A 21497-nucleotide genomic window follows, 5' to 3' on the forward strand; every position below is an offset into this window, starting at 1 on the left:
GTGCCCCCTTAGCAGTGCCTTGTGCCCCCCAGCAGTGCCATGTGCCCCCCAGCAGTGCCATGTGCCCCCCAGCAGTGCCATGTGCCCCCCAACAGTGCCATGTACCCACGAGCACTGCCTTGTGCCTCCCAGTAGTGCCATGTGCCCCCCCAGTAGTACTATGTGCCCTCCCAGCAGTGCCATGTACCCACGAGCACTGCCTTGTGCCCCCCAGTAGTGCCATGTGCCCCCCCAGTAGTACTATGTGCCCTCCCAGCAGTGCCATTACCCACGAGCACTGCCTTGTGCCCCCCAGCAGTGCCATGTGCCCCCCCAGCAGTGCCATGTGCCCCCCCAGCAGTACTATGTGCCCCTAGCAGTGCCTTGTGCCCCCAGCAGTGCCATGTGCCTTCAACAGTGCCTTGTGCCCCCCCCCAGCAGTGCCATGTGCCCCCACAGCAGTACTATGTGCCCCTAGCAGTACCTTGTGCCCCCAGCAGTGCCATGTGCCCCCCCAGCAGTGCCATGTGCCCCCCCCCCCCCAGCAGTGCCTTGTACCCCCAGGAGTACCATGTGCCCCCCCAGCAGTACAATGTGCCCAACAGCTATGCTATGCGCCCCCCCAGCACTGCCATGTGCCCATATACTGAATCCACCCTCTCCAGTGCAGAGGATGCGAGGAGGCTGAGATCTCCTAGAAATGACCCTGAATAATAAATCTCAAGAAATGGCTGAGAAGTCGTGTTAGTGCTGGACAGCTCCTGGGAGAAATCCTGAGCATTGTGCCCTCTGCATTCACCAAGTGCCTGGGAACCCATCCTGTGCCAAGTGCTGGCAGCCACCCATGCCCGGCTACATGCACAACTTTCCCCCTCAATCAGAGCATTGATGTTCCAGGAGATGAAATGTTTACTGGGAAACAGGTGTCTATTTATTCTGGAGACGGGAGAGAATCAATAGTAATTACACTTATATGTGGGGCACGCTGGCATCTGGGAAGGGGAAGTTTACACCCGTGGATGCGACTAAACTCCAGGGAGCGCTTTAATTTAATATAGTAAGAGATTGTGAGCAGCTCAGTGCCAAAGTGACGACCGTTCTGCTGCCCCATCCTCAGTAACGTCACCCCATTATATATACTGTGTATATATATATACATATATATATATATATACATATATATGTGCATATACGCATATATTGCAGGTGGAGGTATCATACTGTATCATCGGGGTGCTATTCATGGGTGTACGGCATCCGTCCAGTCATGTAAACAGTGCGTACACATATATGACAGATCTATCCTCTTGTGCCATTTTTATGGGACGTAGATACTTTATAATATTTTTATTTACAAATATTCATTTGTATTCCTTCTGTGTAATGCATTCACAGCATAGAGTACACTGGACAGAGATCAACAGACTATGGCAGCGCCCATGTAACGTCACACCTCCAATTTACAAGACTTGGGGTACGGTGGGAGATAACACACGTAGAATATACTGATCATAGTCATAGTCCCAGCTATTAGGTCCTAGGTCTGCAGATTTCTATTATGCTTTAATATATTATTACTGTGTCAAGGATCTAAAATCTCCGAGAACTCAACCTATACTTATCACTCTCAAACCAGATTGCAATCATCTGCAAGTAAACACCATGTTGCTTCGTTTTACTCCAAAATACTTTGCTGACTAATGTCTTAATGCAAATGGATCGTCAGCTTTCTGGTACAGAGAACCAAATCCCCTGCATAGAAACAGCTGTGTCATATAATCCTTCATGTCTGCGGCATCCACTAGGGGGAGCTCACTGCATACAGTTCATGCTTAGAACTCAATTGTATCTCAGTATGCAGCTAGCTCCTTATCTCCCTCTAGTGGTGGCTGCAGGGACATCTTATCATATAACTGGAGCTCTGTGTCAGAAGATAGAAATAATTAGAAATAAATATTAATAAATTAATCTGGATTTATAATTTAATGTCAATGATTTTGACAAATGGTCTTTCACTTTAAGGTTTACTATTAGGTGCAATCACTATTACTGGATTGGAAATCTACCGCCCCCTATATAACAGTAGAGGAAAGTTTCTCCACTTTAGAATATAGATATGACATAAACATCCAGTATATGTCCCTAGCTTATATCCTATGCAACTATATCCTTACCTGCAAAGATGGAATCCTGAAAATAAAGTTATTATTTACTGGAGATAAATGTCTAGAAGTACAAGCACCCTTGATATCACCTGGCACAACATGTTGTGTAAGTGATAGTGGATTAGACCCTGCAAAAATCTACCAAATTTCTTAAATATATAAAGTGTATATATATATATATATATATATATATATATATATAGACATATCTCAGATATATATATATATATATATATATATATATATATATATATATATATATATATATATATATATATATATATATATATATATATATATATATATATATATATGAGATATATATATATCCCACAGTTCAAAAGTTTGGGGTCACCCAGACAATTTTGTCTTTTCCATGAATATCCTACTTTTATTTATCAGATGAGTTGTATAATGAATAGAGAATATCGTCCAGACAGTGATGAGGTTAGAGATAATGATTTTTACTTGATTTACATAATAATGTTCTCTTCACACTTTGCTTTCGGCACAGAATGCTCCTTTGCAGCAATTCCAGCTTTGCAGAGCTTTGGCATTCTAGCGGTTAATTTGCGGAGGTAATCTGGAGATATTTCGCCCCATGCTTCCCCCCTCCCACAAGTTGGATTGGCTTGATGGGCACTTTTGCACCATACGGTCAAGCTGCTCCCACAACAGCTCTATAGGGTTGAGATCTGGAGACTGGGCTGGCCACTCCATTACAGATAGAATACTAGCTGCCGGCTTCTTCCCTAAATAGTACATGCATAATTTGGAGGTGGCTTTGGGTCATTGTCTGTTGTCGGATGAAATTGGCTCCAATCAAGCATTGTCCACAGGGTATGGCATGGCGTTGCAAAATGGAGTGATAGCCTTCCTTATTCAAATCCCTTTTACTTTGTACAAATCTCCCACTTTACCAGCACCAAAGCAACCCCAGACCCTCACATTACCTCCACCATGCTTGACAGATGGCGTCAGGCAGTCTTCCAGCATCTTTTCAGTTGTTTTGCATCTCACAAATGTTCTTCTGTGTGATCCAAACACCTCAAACTTCGATTTGTCTGTCCATAACACTTTTTTCCAATCTTCCTCTGTCCAATGTCTGTGTTCTTTTGCCCATATTAATCTTTTCCTTTTATTAGCCAGTCTTATATATGGCTTTTTCTTTGCCACTCTGCCCTGAAGGCCGACATCCCGGAGTCTCCTCTTCACTGTAGACGTTAACACTGTAGTTTTTCGGGTACTATTTAATGAAGCTGCCAGTTGAGGACCTGTGAGGCGTCGATTTCTCACACTAGAGACTCTAATGTACTTGTCTTGCTGCTCAGTTGTGCAGCGCGGCCTCCCACTTCTCTTTCTACTCTGGTTAGAGCCTGTTTGTGCTCTCCTCTGAAGGGAGTAGTACACACCGTTGTAGGAAATCTTTAATTTCTTGGCAATTTCTTGCATGGAATATCCTTCATTTCTAAGAACAAGAATAGACTGTCAAGTTTCACATGAAAGTTCTCTTTTTCTGGCCATTTTGAGAGTTTAATGGAACCAACAAATGTAATACTCCAGATTCTCAAATAGCCCAAAGAAAGGTCAGTTTTATAGCTTCTCTAATCAGCATAACTGTTTTCAGCTGTGCTAACATACTTGTACAAGGGTTTTCAAGGGAGTTCTAAACATCCATTAGCCTTCTAACACAGTTAGCAAACACAATGTACCATTAGAACACTGGAGTGGTGGTTGTTGGAAATGGGCCTCTATACACCTATGTAGATATTGCATTCAAAACCAGACGTTTGCAGCTAGAATAGTCATTTACCACATTAACAATGTATAGAGGGGATTTCTGTTTAATTTAATGTGAGCTTCATTGAAAAAAATGTGCTTTTCTTTCAATAATAAGGAAATATCTAAGTGACCCTAAACTTTTGAACTGTAGAGTATATAAATAGATATAAATAGATATATATATATATATATATATATATATATATATATATATATATATATATATATATATATTGGTTGTGATCTGACCAGTGTGAACCTAATAATCTTCCTGGCCACACTTTACTAGTGAGAATACTTGTGCACACTCTCACACGTGAAATACCAAATACGTTAAAGGGAGCCTTCTTGTCAGGAAGTTCTGAGTTAAGTCATAGTTTGGCTGGTCTTGCCCTGAGTAAATCGATACCTTTGGTGTATAAATCCGCCTTACTGTTGCTGAGAAATTGAACGTTGAAGTTATATGCAAATGAGCTGCAAGTGCTTTGGGGTGTGACTAAGCACTTCCATCTCTGGCCCTTGCATCTTGCATTTGATGGACAGATTTGCTTTAGATTTTGGTAAGGGGCAGCAGATGACAGATTCCGGACTAACCTGTCAATCAGGAGGCAAGGGCCGGGCAGGGAAAAAAGAGTGAGGGCTGGAAGTGCTTTGTCACGCCCCAATGCACTTGCAGCTCATTTGCATATCACTTCAACATTGGATTTCTCAGCAATGTCAGGATTTATTTCTACACTGAAGGTATCGATTTACTCAGCGTGAGACCACCTACACAGCAAACCTTAGATTTAACCCCTGACTGGTTCACTTTAATTTTTATGCATTTTATGCCTCATTCAATATTTGTATGTTTTTTTTCCACATTTTTATCTAAAAAAAATCTAAAACGGTCGCCGTGTTTCATAAGTTTTGTTCAAAATCGAAAGTGCTCTTTAACCTTTTTGCAATATTTTAGCTCAAAAGGTTGCAAGATCCACTAGAACATTTATAAAAAAAAAGTCAGGAGTTCATAGAATGGGTTAATGGGGGTAAGTGGGGTACGTTTGCAGAAATATTTGGCGCCTTTTTATAAAGTTGCAATTGATAATTCAGATGGAAATAAAATAACGTCCACAATAACCGACATAAAATGAGCAGGCAAATAGATAAAATAGACGCTAAAAAAGGTGCAAATTAAAAAAAAAAAGCAAAGTGCAAGTGTAAAACAGGCAAAAACAACAAAAAGTGGACAAAAAAGGAGGAATCAAGCTCCTGGTATAAATACTCTCATCATCCCCTCTGATTAGAAAACATTCTATCTCTAGCAGGACTGAGTCACATGGAGTGATGAGGATTGGATACAATCTTTCATATGTTGATATATTTGTAAACTTGATACTTTGTTTTGTGTTTATGCTTTCATAGAACCCTATAATGTACATTTATCTATGAGATTTGCTCTTTGGATTATTGGACAGACAGAAAAACATACATAAAACTCATCTACTGTATAACAGAGGGGAACATTCCCATTATTTACTGCTGTATCCAAATTTAGGGAAATTTCCAAACTCCTTCTTTGTTTTCATAATACAAACTTTATTGCATTTGTCGGACTGTTGGGTTATTAGATGCTGGATTAAAGGAATAAAAATGTATTTATTGCTGATGGTGCTTTGTATTGAATTGTTATAATGGGCTAATGAAGAATATGAAGCTGCTTGAGAAAGTGAATTTTCAATATGATGAAGTTTCTCTCCACCTGATGCAAAACTACAAAGCTTTTGATGCATGCTGGGAGTTGTAGTTTTACAAGAGCTATTAAGTCATAGGTTAGAGACTGTGACAAGTGCACCAGGGGACTAGCCAAATAGGAAGCCATCATTATTATATAGGATCAGATATAAGATGATACTAGCACGCAGATCCAGCATACATCTCCAGAGAGCTCCTGTGTAAAATAGCAAGATTTATTCTCTGCTGTAAAATGTAAAGTAAGAAATACAGGACTGATGTAAAATGGAAAGATTATATTCTGAATGACGGCATCAGGTCATCAGGATACAAAGAGGAAACATTACAATTCTTAGCTGCTTCACAACTTTGTATTTCTCTGCAGATAAACATTCTCCATATCGTGTCCATAGGGGGCAGTATTGTACTAGTTGGTGTTTAAAGGTTCTGTTTACACTTTCAGGGCTCTGAGACGTGATATTTATCTAATATTTACCTATCATCTATCTATCTATTATCCTTCTGTCCATCCATCCTTCTATCTATCCATCCATCCTTCCTATCTATCTATATGTATCTATCCATCTATCTGTCCTTTATCCATCCATCCTTCTATCTATCTATCCATCCATCCATCCATCTATTATCCTTCTATCCATCCATCCTTCTATCTATCTATCTATCTATCTATCTATCTATCTATCCCTCTATCTATCTATATGTATCTATCCATCTATCTATCTATCTATCTATCCCTCTATCTATCTATCTATCTATCTATCTATCTATATGTATCTATCCATCTATCTGTCCTCTATCCATCCATCCATCCATCTATCTATGATCCTTCTATCCATCCATCCTTCTATCTATCTATCTATCTATCTATCTATCTATCTATCTATCTATCTATATGTATCTATCCATCCATCCTTCTATCCCTCTATCTATCTATCCCTCTATCTATCTATCTATCCCTCTATCTATCTATCATCTATCCCTCTATCTATCTATCTATCTATCCATTATCTATCTATCCTTCTATCTATCTATCTATCCATCTATCTATCCCTCTATCTATCTATCTATCTATCTATCCTTCTATCTATCTATCTATCCCTCTATCTATCTATCCCTCTATCTATCCTTCTATCTATCTATCTATCCCTCTATCTATCTATCCCTCTATCTATCTATGTATCTATCCCTCTATCTATCTATCATCTATCTATCCCTCTATCTATCTATCTATCTATCTATCTATCTATATGTATCTATCCATCTATCTGTCCTCTATCCATCCATCCATCTATCTATGATCCCTCTATCCATCCTTCTATCCCTCTATCTATCTATCTATCTATCTATCTATCTATCTATCTATCTATATGTATCTATCCATCTATCTATGATCCCTCTATCCATCCTTCTATCTATCTATCTATCTATCCCTCTATCTATCCTTCTATCCTTCTATCTATCTATCTATCTATCTATCTATCTATCTATCTATCTATCTATCCCTCTATCTATCTATCCTTCTATCCTTCTATCTATCTATCCCTCTATCTATCTATCTATCTATCTATCTAACCCTCTATCTATCTATCTATCTATCTATCTATCTATCTATCTATCCCTCTATCTATCTATCTATCCCTCTATCTATCTATCTATCTATCCCTCTATTTCTTATAATAAGCCCATTCCTGTGATGTTAGTGATGACATGATGTTTTTCTCCCTCGGCTCCTCGTACATATTCACACTCTAATTGTTCAATTAGCATGCAGCGTTCCCAGAACAATTAATCTATAACCAGTTTTTGAAAAGGTCAAAATCGTGACACCTCGAGAAGAAATAAAATGGAAATAGCTTAATCCAACATGTAATTTGTGTAAATTAGCTCAATGTTATAGAATGTTTGGTTCAGAAGAAGAATGCTCCTGTCGGTATCTATTTACTCCTGTTCTATGATTCTATCTGGTGATGTTACCTACAGATATTTCTGTTAGATTAATTCCGTGTCTATATATAGATATATATATTCTGTGTATTTATATCTTTCTATCTATAGGTCTGTAGAAAAAAATACAAAAAAAGAAATCCATTAATATTTTATAGTGCAATGAAAACATCTGGGAACATTTTTATTTCCTTCCATTGTGATTGTATAAGTGCTGATTGTGAGCGGTGTATAGGGCCGCGCCATTACCAGCTTCTATTCTCCATACACAAGGTCATGACATACAGGTTCCCACTTCCCACAGCATTTCTGCACTAAATGGAGCATAACCAGTACATCCCAGCACAGCGCGAGAGGTATGGGCTGGGGACACTGGAGCCGTGTATGTATTGTCAGCTACATATTATATGCCTGGTTCATTGTTATATTTACTTATTGTGTAAATATATATATATATATATATATATATATATATATATATATATATATAGTACACAAAAGAGCCTCGGTAGCAGTCCAGGCTCAACACATGAGGCTTTAATTTCTGAGGTGTGCTGTGACATTTCCTATTGTCAATGGTGGATCCTGTGTTATCGACTGTATATAGTGGTGTTATCAGTCATTATACAGGAGGAGGAGGTGAGCTGTGACATCAGCTATTGTGAATGGTGGATCATGTGTTATCTACTTTATACAGAGGTGTTATCAGTCATTGTACAGGAGAAGGTGAGCTGTGACATCATTCGTTCTAATGATTGGATTCTGTGTTATCTACTGTATATAGAGGTGTTATCAGTCATTGTACAGGAGGAGGAGGAGGTGAGCTGTGACATCACCTATTGTGAATGGTGGATCCTGTGTTATCTACAGTATATAGAGGTATTATCAGTCATTGTACAGGAGGAGGAGGTGAGCTGTGACATCACCTATTGTGAATGATGGATCCTATGTTATTTACTGTATGTAGATGTCTTATCAGTCATTGTATAGGAGGAGGAGGAGGCAGTGAGCTGTGACATCAGCTATTGTGAATGGTGGATCATATGTTATCTACAGTATATAGAGGTATTATCAGTCATTGTACAGGAGGAGGAGGTGAGCTGTGACATCACCTATTGTGAATGATGGATCCTATGTTATTTACTGTATGTAGATGTCTTATCAGTCATTGTATAGGAGGAGGAGGAGGCAGTGAGCTGTGGCATCACCTATTGTGAATGATGGATCCTGTGTTATCTACTGTATATAGAGATGTTTCATTCATTGTACAGGAAGAGGAGGTGAGCTGTGACATCACCTATTCTGATTAGTGGATCCTGTGTTATCTATTGTATATAGAGGTGTTATCAGTCATTTTACAGGAGGGGTGGAGGTGATCTGTGACATCACCTATTCTGATTGGTGAATCCTGTGCCATCTACTGTACATAGAGGTGTTATCAGTCATTGTATAAGTAAGAGATATACCTGAGACTCTGTCTCCAGAGCTTATTTTAAATGAAAGGGGGCATTACCAGTGTGAGACATGTAATGACTGACAGTCTGCTCTCTTGATATACATGTCTCACACTGGTAATGCCCCCTTTCATTAAAAATAATGTCTGGAGTCAAAATCTATGGGAGAACTATGTTTGGTCCATAGATCTCAACAGCTCATTTACATTTTAAGTAAAACATGATTTCTCTGGAGTAAGACTTCTGATCACAGATATCAAAGTATCATTTATTCAGCTTCTTATGACCTGCGTGACATACAGACGCTTAGGAGGGTGGATCTTACTGACAGATTCCCTTTAAAGAAACCAGTTAGGTCTGCAGACATCCTTGGAATGTCCTGTAAGATGTTGTTTTGTAGCTAAGATGTACAGAAACCGGATGCCTTGATGTGTTTGAGACTCAGAGGAAAGCAGCTCCTTGAAGATAATTGTTTATATTTTTCTCATGTGTTGTTTAATTATTACTGATATGCAATATTCTTTGATTTAGGCATGTGCAGAAGCTCCATAGCTGTGAGCCGGAATATTGAGTTAAATACTGAACCCTTTTGCTGCAGAACAGATCTTTCTCTTATATTCAGGGCTCACTCACACTGAGGAATAATACTTCTGTACACTCGCAACAGATGACATCCGGCTCACGCTCGCAGCAGATGACGCTCGGCTCACGCTTGCAGCAGATGACGCTCGGCTCACACTCGCAGCAGATGACGCTCGGCTCATGCTCGCAGCAGATGACGCTCGGCTCACGCTCGCAGCAGATGACGCTCGGCTCATGCTCGCAGCAGATGACGCTCGGCTCATGCTCGCAGCAGATGACGCTCGGCTCACGCTCGCAGCAGATGACGCTCGGCTCACGCTCGCAGCAGATGACGCCGGGCTCAAGCTCGCAGCAGATGACGCTCGGCTCACGCTCGCAGCAGATGACGCCGGGCTCAAGCTCGCAGCAGATGACGCCGGGCTCAAGCTCGCAGCAGATGACGCTCGGCTCACGCTCGCAGCAGATGACGCTCGGCTCACGCTCGCAGCAGATGACGCTCGGCTCACGCTCGCAGCAGATGACGCCGGGCTCACGCTCGCAGCAGATGACGCTCGGCTCACGCTCGCAGCAGATGACGCTCGGCTCAGGCTCGCAGCAGATGACGCTTGGCTCACGCTCGCAGCAGATGACGCTCGGCTCACGCTCGCAGCAGATGACGCTCGGCTCACACTCGCAGCAGATGACGCTCGGCTCACGCTCGCAGCAGATGACGCTCGGCTCACACTCGCAGCAGATGACGCTCGGCTCACACTCGCAGCAGATGACCCTCGGCTCACGCTCGCAGCAGATAACGTCCGGCTCATGCTTGCAGCAGAAGACACTCAGCTCAGTCTCGCAGCAGATGATGCTCGGCTCACGCTCGTAGCAGATGAAGCTCGGCTCACGCTTGCAGCAGATGACACCGGGCTCATGCTCGCAGCAGATGACGCTCGGCTCACACTCGCAGCAGATGACCCTCGGCTCCCGCTCACAGCAGATGACGTCCGGCTCATGCTTGCAGCAGATGACGCTCAGCTAAGGCACGCAGGAGATGACGCTTGGCTCACGCTCACAGCAGATGATGCTCGGCTCACGCTCGCAGCAGATGATGCTCGGCTCACACTCGTAGCAGATGACCCTCGGCTCTCGCTCGCAGCAGATGACGTCCGGCTCATGCTCGCAGCAGATGACGCTCGGCTCACGCTTGCAGCAGATGACGCTCAGCTCAGGCTCGCAGCAGATGACCCTTGGCTCTCGCTCGCAGCAGATGACGTCCGGCTCATGCTCGCAGCAGATGACGCTCGGCTCATGCTCGCAGCAGATGACGCTAGGCTCACGCTCGCAGCAGATGACGTCCAGCTCATGCTAGCAGCAGATGACCCTCGGCTCATGCTCGCAGCAGATGACACTCAGATGATGCTTGCAGTAGATGATACTCAGATGATGCTTGCAGCAGATGATACTCAGCTGACGCTCGCAGCAGATGATACTCAGATGATGCTTGCAGCAGATGATACTTGGCTCACGCTCGCAGCAGATGATACTCAGCTGATGCTTGCAGCAGATGATACTCGGCTCACGCTCGCAGCAGATGACACTCAGATGATTCTCGCAGCAGATGATACTCGGCTCACGCTCGCAGCAGATGACACTCAGATGATGCTTGCAGCAGATGATACTCGGCTCACGCTCACAGCAGATGATGCTCGGCTCACTCTCGCAGCAGATGACACTCAGATGATGCTCGCAGCAGATGACGCCGGGCTCACGCTCGCAGCAGATGACGCTCGGCTCACGCTCGCAGCAGATGACGCTCGGCTCACGCTCACAGCAGATGATGCTCGGCTCACTCTCGCAGTAGATGACACTCAGATGATGCTCGCAGCAGATGACGCCGGGCTCACGCTCGCAGCAGATGACGCTCGGCTCACGCTCGCAGCAGATGACGCTCGGCTCACGCTCGCAGCAGATGACGCTCGGCTCACGCTCGCAGCAGATGACCCTCGGCTCACGCTCGTAGCAGATGACACTCGGCTCACGCTCGCATCAGATGACGTTCGGCTAACGCTCGCAGCAGATGACGCTCGGCTCACGCTCGCAGCAGATAACACTCGGCTCACGCTCGTAGCACATGACGCTCAGCTCATGCTCGCAGCAGATGACGCTGGGCTCACGCTTGCAGCAGATGACGCTTGGCTCATGCACATTTCTCTGTAGAATCCCTTGATAGTCTTGAGATTTCATTGTGCCCTGCACAGATTCAAGACACCCTGTGCCACATGCAGCAAAGCAGCCCCAGAACATAACTGAGCCTCCTCTATGTTTCACAGTAGGGACAGTGTTCTTTTCTTGATATGCTTCATTTTTCCGTCTGTGAACATAGAGCTGATGTGCCTTGCCAAAAAGTTCCTTTTCTGTCATCTGTCCATAGGACATTCTCCCAGGAGCTTTGTGGCTTGTCAACATATAGTTTGGAAAACTCCAGTCTGGCATTTTTATGATTTGTTTTCAACAATGGTGTCCTCCTTGGTCGTCTCCCATGAAGTCCACTTTGACTCAAACACTGACGGATGGTGCAATCTGACACTGATGTTCCTTGAGCTTGAAGTTGACGTTTAATCTCTTTAGAAGTTTTTCAGGGCTCTTTTGTTACCATTCGTATTATCAATCTCTTTGATTTGTCATCAGTTTTTCTCCTGCGGCCACATCCATTGAGGTTGGTGGCTACAGTCCCATGGATCTTACATTTCTGAATAGTTTGCGCAACTGTAGTCACAGGAACATCAAGCTGCTTGGAGATGGTCTTATAACCTTTACCTTTAACATGTTTGTCTATAATTTTCTTTCTAATCTCCTGAGACAACTCTTTCCTTCGTTCCCTCTGGTCCATGTTGAGTGTGGAACACACCATGTCACCAAACAGCACAGTGAGTATCTGTAGCCCTATATACAGGCCCACTGACTGATTACAAGAGTGAGACACCTGTGATGCTAATTAGTGGACGCTCCTTGATTTAACATGTACTTTTTGTCACATCATTTTCAGGGGTACCATCATTTCTGTCCAGGCCTGTTTCATGAGTTTTATTTTTTATAACAATGTCTGACTTTCATTTGTTCATTTTCATAGATTTTTTTATTTATTATTACTTATGTCAGATTCAAGTTATTTCTGTGTTTTTTTTTTCTTCATTAAACGAGGGGTACCAACAATGGGACCCCCACAGATTCTGAAAATGGGGGTCCACTTGAATGGAGCACTGCATACGCATGACCTCTGCTGTCATACACAGATGGACTCGGACCCCTACTCTTTTCATACGGGGGGGGGGTCTGACCCCACCGATTGTACATTTGCCCCCGATCCTGCGGAGGACTGATCCTTCTTGCTGTTGGGGTAACCCTGGGTTAATTCTAGCCGTGCGTTCTCAGCCTTCTCCTGCGATAAATTGCTGATACTTTCTACATTTTCTCCTTGTTGTGAAGTTGAACTTTTCCATTCCAGACTGACGCGATTCTCCGCATGGTCTTGCAGACTGTTATTGTGCTGCTCGGCGTTGTTGTGAGACGCCAATAATTGCTTTCAGAGGTGTCAGTGTGCCGTCACTCCCCGGTGTGATCACATCTCAGCTAGAGATGCCGGATAAGTGCGATGCTGCAAAAGTGCAGAAAGTGATCAAAAATCGAGTGACAGCAGGCAGCGCCCGAGTCGATGGTTTAAAGAGGGTGTCCGCCTTTATTATTTACCCCCCATCCAGAGGATCCCCTTTATCCATAAGTCCCAGCTGTCAGAATGGTACATCATTGAATGCCCTTGGAAATATTGAGTGTTTCATCTGTGATTTCTGTATCCCCAGACCCAATGGGGATTGTAGCGCTTGTCGTCATTCTTAATGGAATTGTTCCCATCCTGCAGCTAAAAAAATAGGTGTCACAGTTCTGATGTGCAGAGCATCTTGTGCACTGTGATGTTCTGCCATGCTCTCCTCATCTGCAGAGCCAGTACTTGCATATTCAGTCACGCAGAGTGTTTTGCAGTTGAGATGCTCTGCTTTGTGTCTTGAGCTCCTGTAGACAGGTTGTTTCTCAGCACTGGGTTTCACGCTGGTTCTGGGACCTGGTGTTTGCTTTGTTTCATTAATGAGCATGCTCTCCCGGAACGTCGCCAGTCGTACTTCCTGGTTCCGCAGTAAGTGCTCTTGGCTCCCGTTTTTGTACAGTTATCTGATCTTGGCTTCTCGACCCTAGACTGTTATTGACTCTTCTCTGCCCACTCCCTGTCTTTGTCGTTACCACCTGGCTTCTGACCTCGGATCTTCTACTGACCATATCACTGCCTGCTACCTGTATCCTATACTAAGGGTGACGTTACACAAGACGATTTATCATGCGATCGCATGAGCGATCGCACCCGCCCCCGTCGTTTGTGCGTCACGGGCAATTTGTTGCCCATGGTGCACAAAGTCGTTAACCTCTGTCACACGTACTTACCTCCCGAACGACCTCACTGTGGGTGGCGAACATCCTCTTCCTGAAGGGGGAGGGACGTTCGTCGTCACAGCGACGTCACACAGCGGCCGCCCAATAGAAGCAGAGGGGCGGAGATGAGTGGGACGTAACATCCCGCCCACCTCCTTCCTTCCGCATTACCGGCGGGACGCAGGTAGGCTGTGTTCGTCGTTCCCGGGTGTCACACTGAGTGATGTGTGCTGCCTCGGGAACGACGAAGAACCGTCACGCAGAAGGAGGAACGACATTATGAAAATGAACGACGTGTCAACGATGAATGATAAGGTGAGTATTTTTGCTCTTTCACAGTCGTTGGTAGCTGTCACATGCTACGACATCTCTAACGATGCCGGATGTGCATCACAGAATCCGTGACCCCGACGACATATCGCACGATATATCGTAGCGCGTGACGCCGCCCTTACTCTTATGGAATCATGACCCTCAGCCTGTCTTTACTACGTCTCTGCCTGCTCCCTGTTTCCTGTCGTTACCTCTTGGCTTATGACCTCGGACCTTCTCCTGACTACGTCTTTGTTTGCTCCCTATGTCCTGACGTGTCCTCCTGGTTTCTGACCCCTGCTTGTCTGACTACCCCCCCGTTCACACGGCACGCAAGTAGTGTCTAGCGCCACATAGAGACTAGCATCACAATAGGGGTGCAGAAGCAAATAAAGAAAGCAATCACAACATTGGACTGGATGCTCCAAGACATGTCTGCATGGATCAGAGCGTGTACAGACTGCAGATACTTTGTGAGTGTAGCTCTTATCATACGGGAAGCTGCAATATGCTTAACAGAAAGCATTGCCTGCCTCCTATTGTAATGAATGGGCAGGCAATGAGTGGCGACTGTGTCCTCCAGAGCAGACAGCGATCATTTTTGGACTTAGTCTAATATAAGGGATCTTTTATACATCCGCACTATAGAGGTGCCAGACAGTACCTACAGTGCCTACAAGTAGTATTCAACCCCCTGCAGATTTAGCAGGTTTACACATTCGGAATTTACTTGGCATTGTGACATTTGGACTGTAGATCAGCCTGGAAGTGTGAAATGCAGCAAAAAAGAATGTTATTTCTTTTTTTATTTTTTTTTTTTTAAATTGTGAAAAGTTTATTCAGAGGGTCATTTATTATTCAACCCCTCAAACCACAAGAATTCTGTTTGGTTCCCTAAAGTATTAAGAAGTATTTCAGGCACAAAGAACAATGACCTTCACATGTTTGGATTAATTATCTCTTTTTCCAGCCTTTTCTGACTAATTAAGACTCTCCCCAAACTTGTGAACAGCACTCATACTTGGTCAACATGGGAAAGACAAAGGAGCATTCCAAGGCCATCAGAGACAAGATCGTGGAGGGTCACAAGGCTGGCAAGGGGTACAAAACCCTTTCCAAGGAGTTGGGCCTACCTGTCTCCACTGTTGGGAGCATCATCCGGAAGTGGAAGGCTTATGGAACTACTGTTAGCCTTCCACGGCCTGGACAGCCTTTGAATGTTTCCACCCGTGCCGAGGCCAGGCTTGTCCGAAGAGTCCGAAGAGTCAAGGCTAACAACAAGGAAGGAGCTCCGGGAAGATCTCATGGCAGTGGGGACATTGGTTTCAGTCAATACCATAAGTAACGTACTCCACCGCATTGGTCTCCGTTCCAGACGAGCCCGTAAGGTACCTTTACTTTCAAAGCGTCATGTCAAGGCTCGTCTACAGTTTGCTCATGATCACTTGGAGGACTCTGAGACAGACTGGTTCAAGGTTCTCTGGTCTGATGAGACCAAGATCGAGATCTTTGGTGCCAACCACACACGTGACGTTTGGAGAGTGGATGGCACTGCATACGACCCCAAGAATACCATCCCTACAGTCAAGCATGGTGGTGGCAGCATCATGCTGTGGGGCTGTTTCTCAGCCAAGGGGCCTGGCCATCCATGGGAAGATGGATAGCACGGCCTACCTGGAGATTTTGGCCAAGAACCTCCGCTCCTCCATCAAGGATCTTAAGATGGGTCGTCATTTCATCTTCCAACAAGACAATGACCCAAAGCACACAGCCAAGAAAACCAAGGCCTGGTTCAAGAGGGAAAAAATCAAGGTGTTGCAGTGGCCTAGTCAGTCTCCTGACCTTAACCCAATTGAAAACTTGTGGAAGGAGCTCAAGATTAAAGTCCACATGAGACACCCAAAGAACCTAGATAACTTGGAGAAGATCTGCATGGAGGAGTGGGCCAAGATAACTCCAGAGACCTGTGCCGGCCTGATCAGGTCTTATAAAAGACGATTATTAGCTGTAATTGCAAACAAGGGTTATTCCACAAAATATTAAACCTAGGGGTTGAATAATAATTGACCCACACTTTTATGTTGAAAATTTATTAAAATTTAACTGAGCAACATAACTTGTTGGTTTGTAAGATTTATGCATCTGTTAATAAATCCTGCTCTTGTTTGAAGTTTGCAGGCTCTAACTTATTTGCATCTTATCAAACCTGCTAAATCTGCAGGGGGTTGAATACTACTTGTAGGCACTGTATATATGGCTCCGACAGGGCCAGGTAGTATTGTATTGCAAAATATGGAGACTGTACAGGACGTTCCAGGCTCTATGCACAAGGCTGTGCCATGATTCATAGAAGTGAATGGAGTAGTGGTTACACATTACACTACTGCTCCCATAGATGTGAATGGAGCCATGGTCACACATTACACTACGGCTAACACAGACGTGAATGGAATCGAGATTACATATTTCACTACTGACCTCATAGAAGTGAATGGATTGGTGTGCACTCATTATACTACTGACCTCATAGAAGTGAATGGAGTTTTGGTCACACACTACACTACTGACCTCATAGTAGTGAATGGAGTGGTGATCACACATTACTGCTCCCATAGAAGTAAATGGATTGGTGGTCACACATTACAGTACTGCTTCCATAAAAGTTAATGGATTGGTGGTCACACATTACACTACTGCTCCCATAGAAGTTAATGGAGTGGTGGTCACACATTGCACTACTGCTCACATTGAAGTGAATATAGTGGTGATCACACATCACACTACTGCTCCCATAGAAGTGAAAGGAGTATTGGTCACACATTACACTGCTGCTCCCATAGAAGTGAATGGAGTGGTGGTCACACATTATACCACGGCTCACACAGAAGTGAATAGAGTGGAGATTACATATTTCACTACTGACCTCATAGAAGTGAATGTATTGGTGGGCATACATTACACTACTGATCTCATATAAGTTAATGGAATTTTAGTCAAACATTACACTACTGACCTCATAGAAGTGAATGGAGTAATGCTCACACATTACATTACTGCTCCCATTGAAGTGAATGGCATTTTGGTCACACATTACATTGCTGGCCTCATAGAAGTGAATGAATTGGTGGTGAAACATTATACTACTGCTCCCATAGAAGTGAAGGGTGTGTCAATTACATATTATACTTATGCTCCCATAGAAGTGAATAGATTGGTGGTCACACATTACCCTACTGCTCCCATAGAAGTGAATGGATGTAAATCACACATTATACTTATACTCCCATAGAAGTGAATGAATTGGTAGTCACACATTACACTACAACTCCCACAGAAGTGAATGAACTGGTGGTAACATGTGCTCTCCGCTCCCACAGACCCATAGAAGTGAATGGAGCAGTAGTCATCAATGTAACTACCACTCTATTCACTTGGGGGGCAAGGGGTGCCCTTTCCTGTGAATGTTGGGGGTCCCAGCCTTCATCTATCATCTATTGTGTGGATAAGGGATAAATGCAATTGTTGTGATATAGGTCCTTTAATCATTTACTTTCTGGATGATTAAAGCAGTTTTCTGAGTAAAAACGCAGCCGAAAAACGCGCAAAAACGCCGCGAAAAACGCACTGTGTGAACTTACCCTAATGATGATAGTATTTTCTACTACACAGCCCAATCATTACTAAATAGATAGAAAATGGAATAAATCTTTGCGCTTTGCTGTGAGATCCGGCTTTTCCTATGACTCGGCGCAGACGTCTTCCAGCCGCTGTAGTTCTGTCGGCCCTCGGTCCACGTCGCGGCGCTCTGCGTTGGGCAGATGGATCCGGCTTCAGGTGTTTTCTCTCATTTCTCTCTTTGACAGAATCTGGAATAGTAGAATTGTAGCACCTGCCCCTCCGACAGCTCCAGATGTTCCTCTGTATCTCATATCTCGCCATGAAAGCTGCGGATATTGCTGACATTCCGAGGCTTCCCTCCAGATACTTTGTCATTGAGACGCCGAAGGTCTCTCGCTACTGTGAATAATCCGGATTGTTCTCTCTTTGCAGATTTTATTGCTTTTTTTTATGTATTTAAGAAATAAATCTTTATTACATTAATTTTAAATAAAATGTATATTATAGATGTAACGTATAAAATAAATAAAACAATAACAAAATAAAACAAACAATATAAAACTCAGTTTTTAGATGTTACTTAACAATGCAAAGTAATCTGTTTGCCTCAGGCTACTGGTGTTGTTGGGTTTACGTCAGGACGTCTACATGCCGGGTTGCAAAAAAAATGATGTAAAATGTAACAGAACTGATTTTTGTCAATTGTCAACAATCATCTCAGCTGAGACTGCTGTTATAAATATACAGAAACCTGGGATTCTATCACAGTGGCTGTAAACTAAGTGATACATTGCTGGAATCAGGCTCTCTGTCCCTACATCAGGTTACTGTCACAGCAGTGCAGGTCAGCTGTAGCTGCTCTGTAGCCATGCCCCTTTGTTTTTAAGTAGCAGGGTTTCCCAGCAATCTTTGCTGATTACACAAAACCATTTGTATTCTGTCCGCCTTGGTGGAAGGAGCTGCTGTGGATTCATCATGAAGTCGCATCTTCTCCATTTTGATTGTTATTCCCCTGTTTGTTGCAGCCTCGTAATTTGGTTCTCATAACGAGCAGATGGTGTTCGAATGGGCGCGACTCAATTACTCGAGTATAATGTCAATAGGGAACTCAAGCATTTTTTTGGAAAATCATCTGGGAAAATGCTTGAGTTCCCCAAGCATGGTAGTGCTCGCTCATCACTAGTTACGAGTACTGAGCACCCAAGCATGGTAGTGCCTACTCATTACTAGTTACTAGTAGCGAGCACTCGAGCATGGTAGTGCCCACTCATCACTAGTTACGAGTACTGAGCACCCGAGCATGGTACTGCCCGCTCATCACTAGTTACCAGTACTGAGCACCCGAGCATGGTAGTGCCCGCTCATCACTAGTTACGAGTAGCGAGCAGTCGAGCATGGTAGTGCTCCTTCATCACTAGTTATGAGTACAGAGCACCCGAGCATGGTAGTGCCCGCTCATCACTAGTTACGAGTACTCAGCACCTGAGCATGGTAGTGCCCACTCATCACTAGTTACGAGTACTGAGCACCCGAGCATGGTAGTGCCCACTCATCACTAGTTACGAGTACTCAGCACCTGAGCATGGTAGTGCCCACTCATCACTAGTTACGAGTACTGAGCACCCGATCATGGTAATGCCCACTCATCACTAGTTACCAGTACTGAGCACCCGAGCATGGTAGTGCCCACTCATCACTAGTTACGAGTACTGAGCACCTGAGCATGGTAGTGCCCGCTCATCACTAGTTACGAGTACTGAGCACCCGAGCATGGTACTGCCCGCTCATCACTAGTTACCAGTACTGAGCACCCGAGCATGGTAGTGCCCGCTCATCACTAGTTACGAGTAGCGAGCAGTCGAGCATGGTAGTGCTCCTTCATCACTAGTTACGAGTACTGAGCACCCGAGCATGGTAGTGCTCGCTCATCACTAGTTACGAGTACTGAGCACCTGAGCATGGTAGTGCCCGCTCATCACTAGTTACGAGTACTGAGCACCTGAGCATGGTAGTGCTCGCTCATCACTAGATACGTGTACAGAGCACCCGAGCATGGTAGTGCCCGCTCATCACTAGTTACGAGTACTGAGCACCTGAGCATGGTAGTGCTCGCTCATCACTAGTTACGAGTACTGAGCACCTGAGCATGGTAGTGCCCGCTCATCACTAGTTACGAGTACTGAGCACCCGAGCATGGTAGTGCCCGCTCATCACTAGTTACGAGTACTGAGCACCCGAGCATGGTAGTGCCCGCTCATCACTAGTTACGAGTACTGAGCACCTGAGCATGGTAGTGCCCGCTCATCACTAGTTACGAGTACTGAGCACCTGAGCATGGTAGTGCTCGCTCATCACTAGATGCGTGTACAGAGCACCCGAGCATGGTAGTGCCCGCTCATCACTAGTTATGAGTACTGAACACCCGAGCATGGTAGTGCACAATCATCACTATTAATGGGTGTGCTGGAGACCAGCTGAGTGCAGTGCTCAGCTATATCCAGTGGTTAAATTGAGAGATGCTCATGCTCGGCCTCTGCTACTATTAGACGGCTCATCAGAGTCTGGATTGGTGGAGTCTCAGCAGTTGGACCCCAGCAATCAAGAAGTTTTCCGTAAATCCTATGGATGAGGGTAATTTCTAATCATGGTGCATACACTTTAAACATTGCTTAAATGTGGCCTCATGAAGAAGAAGGGTTAAAATGGAAATGTTGGGCCATTTCCTATCCTCAGAATGCAAATACAGGCGCAAGTAATTTTCCGAGGACTCACAATGCATGCAGATCTGCTAAATGTCAATCCACATTTGCACAACAACGTCCTCTTGGAGAAGCAGACTGTGCATTGGAGCAAAATGAGAAGGACAGATGGATACGAAGGGTATAAAATCATCGCATCTCGCAGCCTGCTTTATTTCTCAATCCCCGCTCCTCTCCCAATTCTTGCCGTCTCATTTTACACATATTTCCTCCCCGGAAGCCGAGTTGCCGAATGTGAAATATGATTTAGACAAGTAGTAAATAAAGGAGCGCTGCGGGATTAAATAAAAGGAATTGGAACGTCGTGCATTTTCTGCTTTCCCCACCTGTAGTCGCTCCGTCTTAATGTTCCAGCATTTCACACTGGCAAAGGCAAAAGGGGGGGAGGGGGGAGGGGGGGCAGCAAAAGTTAATTTGCAAACCAATCGTGGTTGCAAAATGTCATTTTATATTCATAGTGCCGGCGGTTTGTGCCGGAGTTATCTACACGCGATGCAAATAAGCTTCTGTCTTTCCCCGATCCTGGTTTCCATTCAGGAGGTCGGACGGATGGAGCAGAATGGTGGCGGATAAAAGGAAGCGGAGGATGGTAGAGGAATGTCCGCCGCTGCCCTTCTCTACTGCTCCCTACTAGTGTTGAGCGGACCCGGATCGGCAAAATCCGGATCCGCACGGTTTGAACGGCAGATCCGAGTCCGACCCGGACGCGG

At 44.3% G+C, this 21497-nt stretch overlaps 1 protein-coding gene across 1 annotated transcript in view; it reads left to right on the plus strand.

The window, feature by feature from the left end:
- Positions 1-21497, plus strand: part of ZMAT4 (zinc finger matrin-type 4) — a 551003-nt gene that overhangs the window by 444 nt on the left and 529062 nt on the right. The window lies entirely within an intron of this gene.

The sequence above is a fragment of the Anomaloglossus baeobatrachus genome, chromosome 5 (assembly GCF_048569485.1).
Source record: "Anomaloglossus baeobatrachus isolate aAnoBae1 chromosome 5, aAnoBae1.hap1, whole genome shotgun sequence".
NCBI classification, from domain to species: Eukaryota; Metazoa; Chordata; class Amphibia; order Anura; family Aromobatidae; genus Anomaloglossus; species Anomaloglossus baeobatrachus.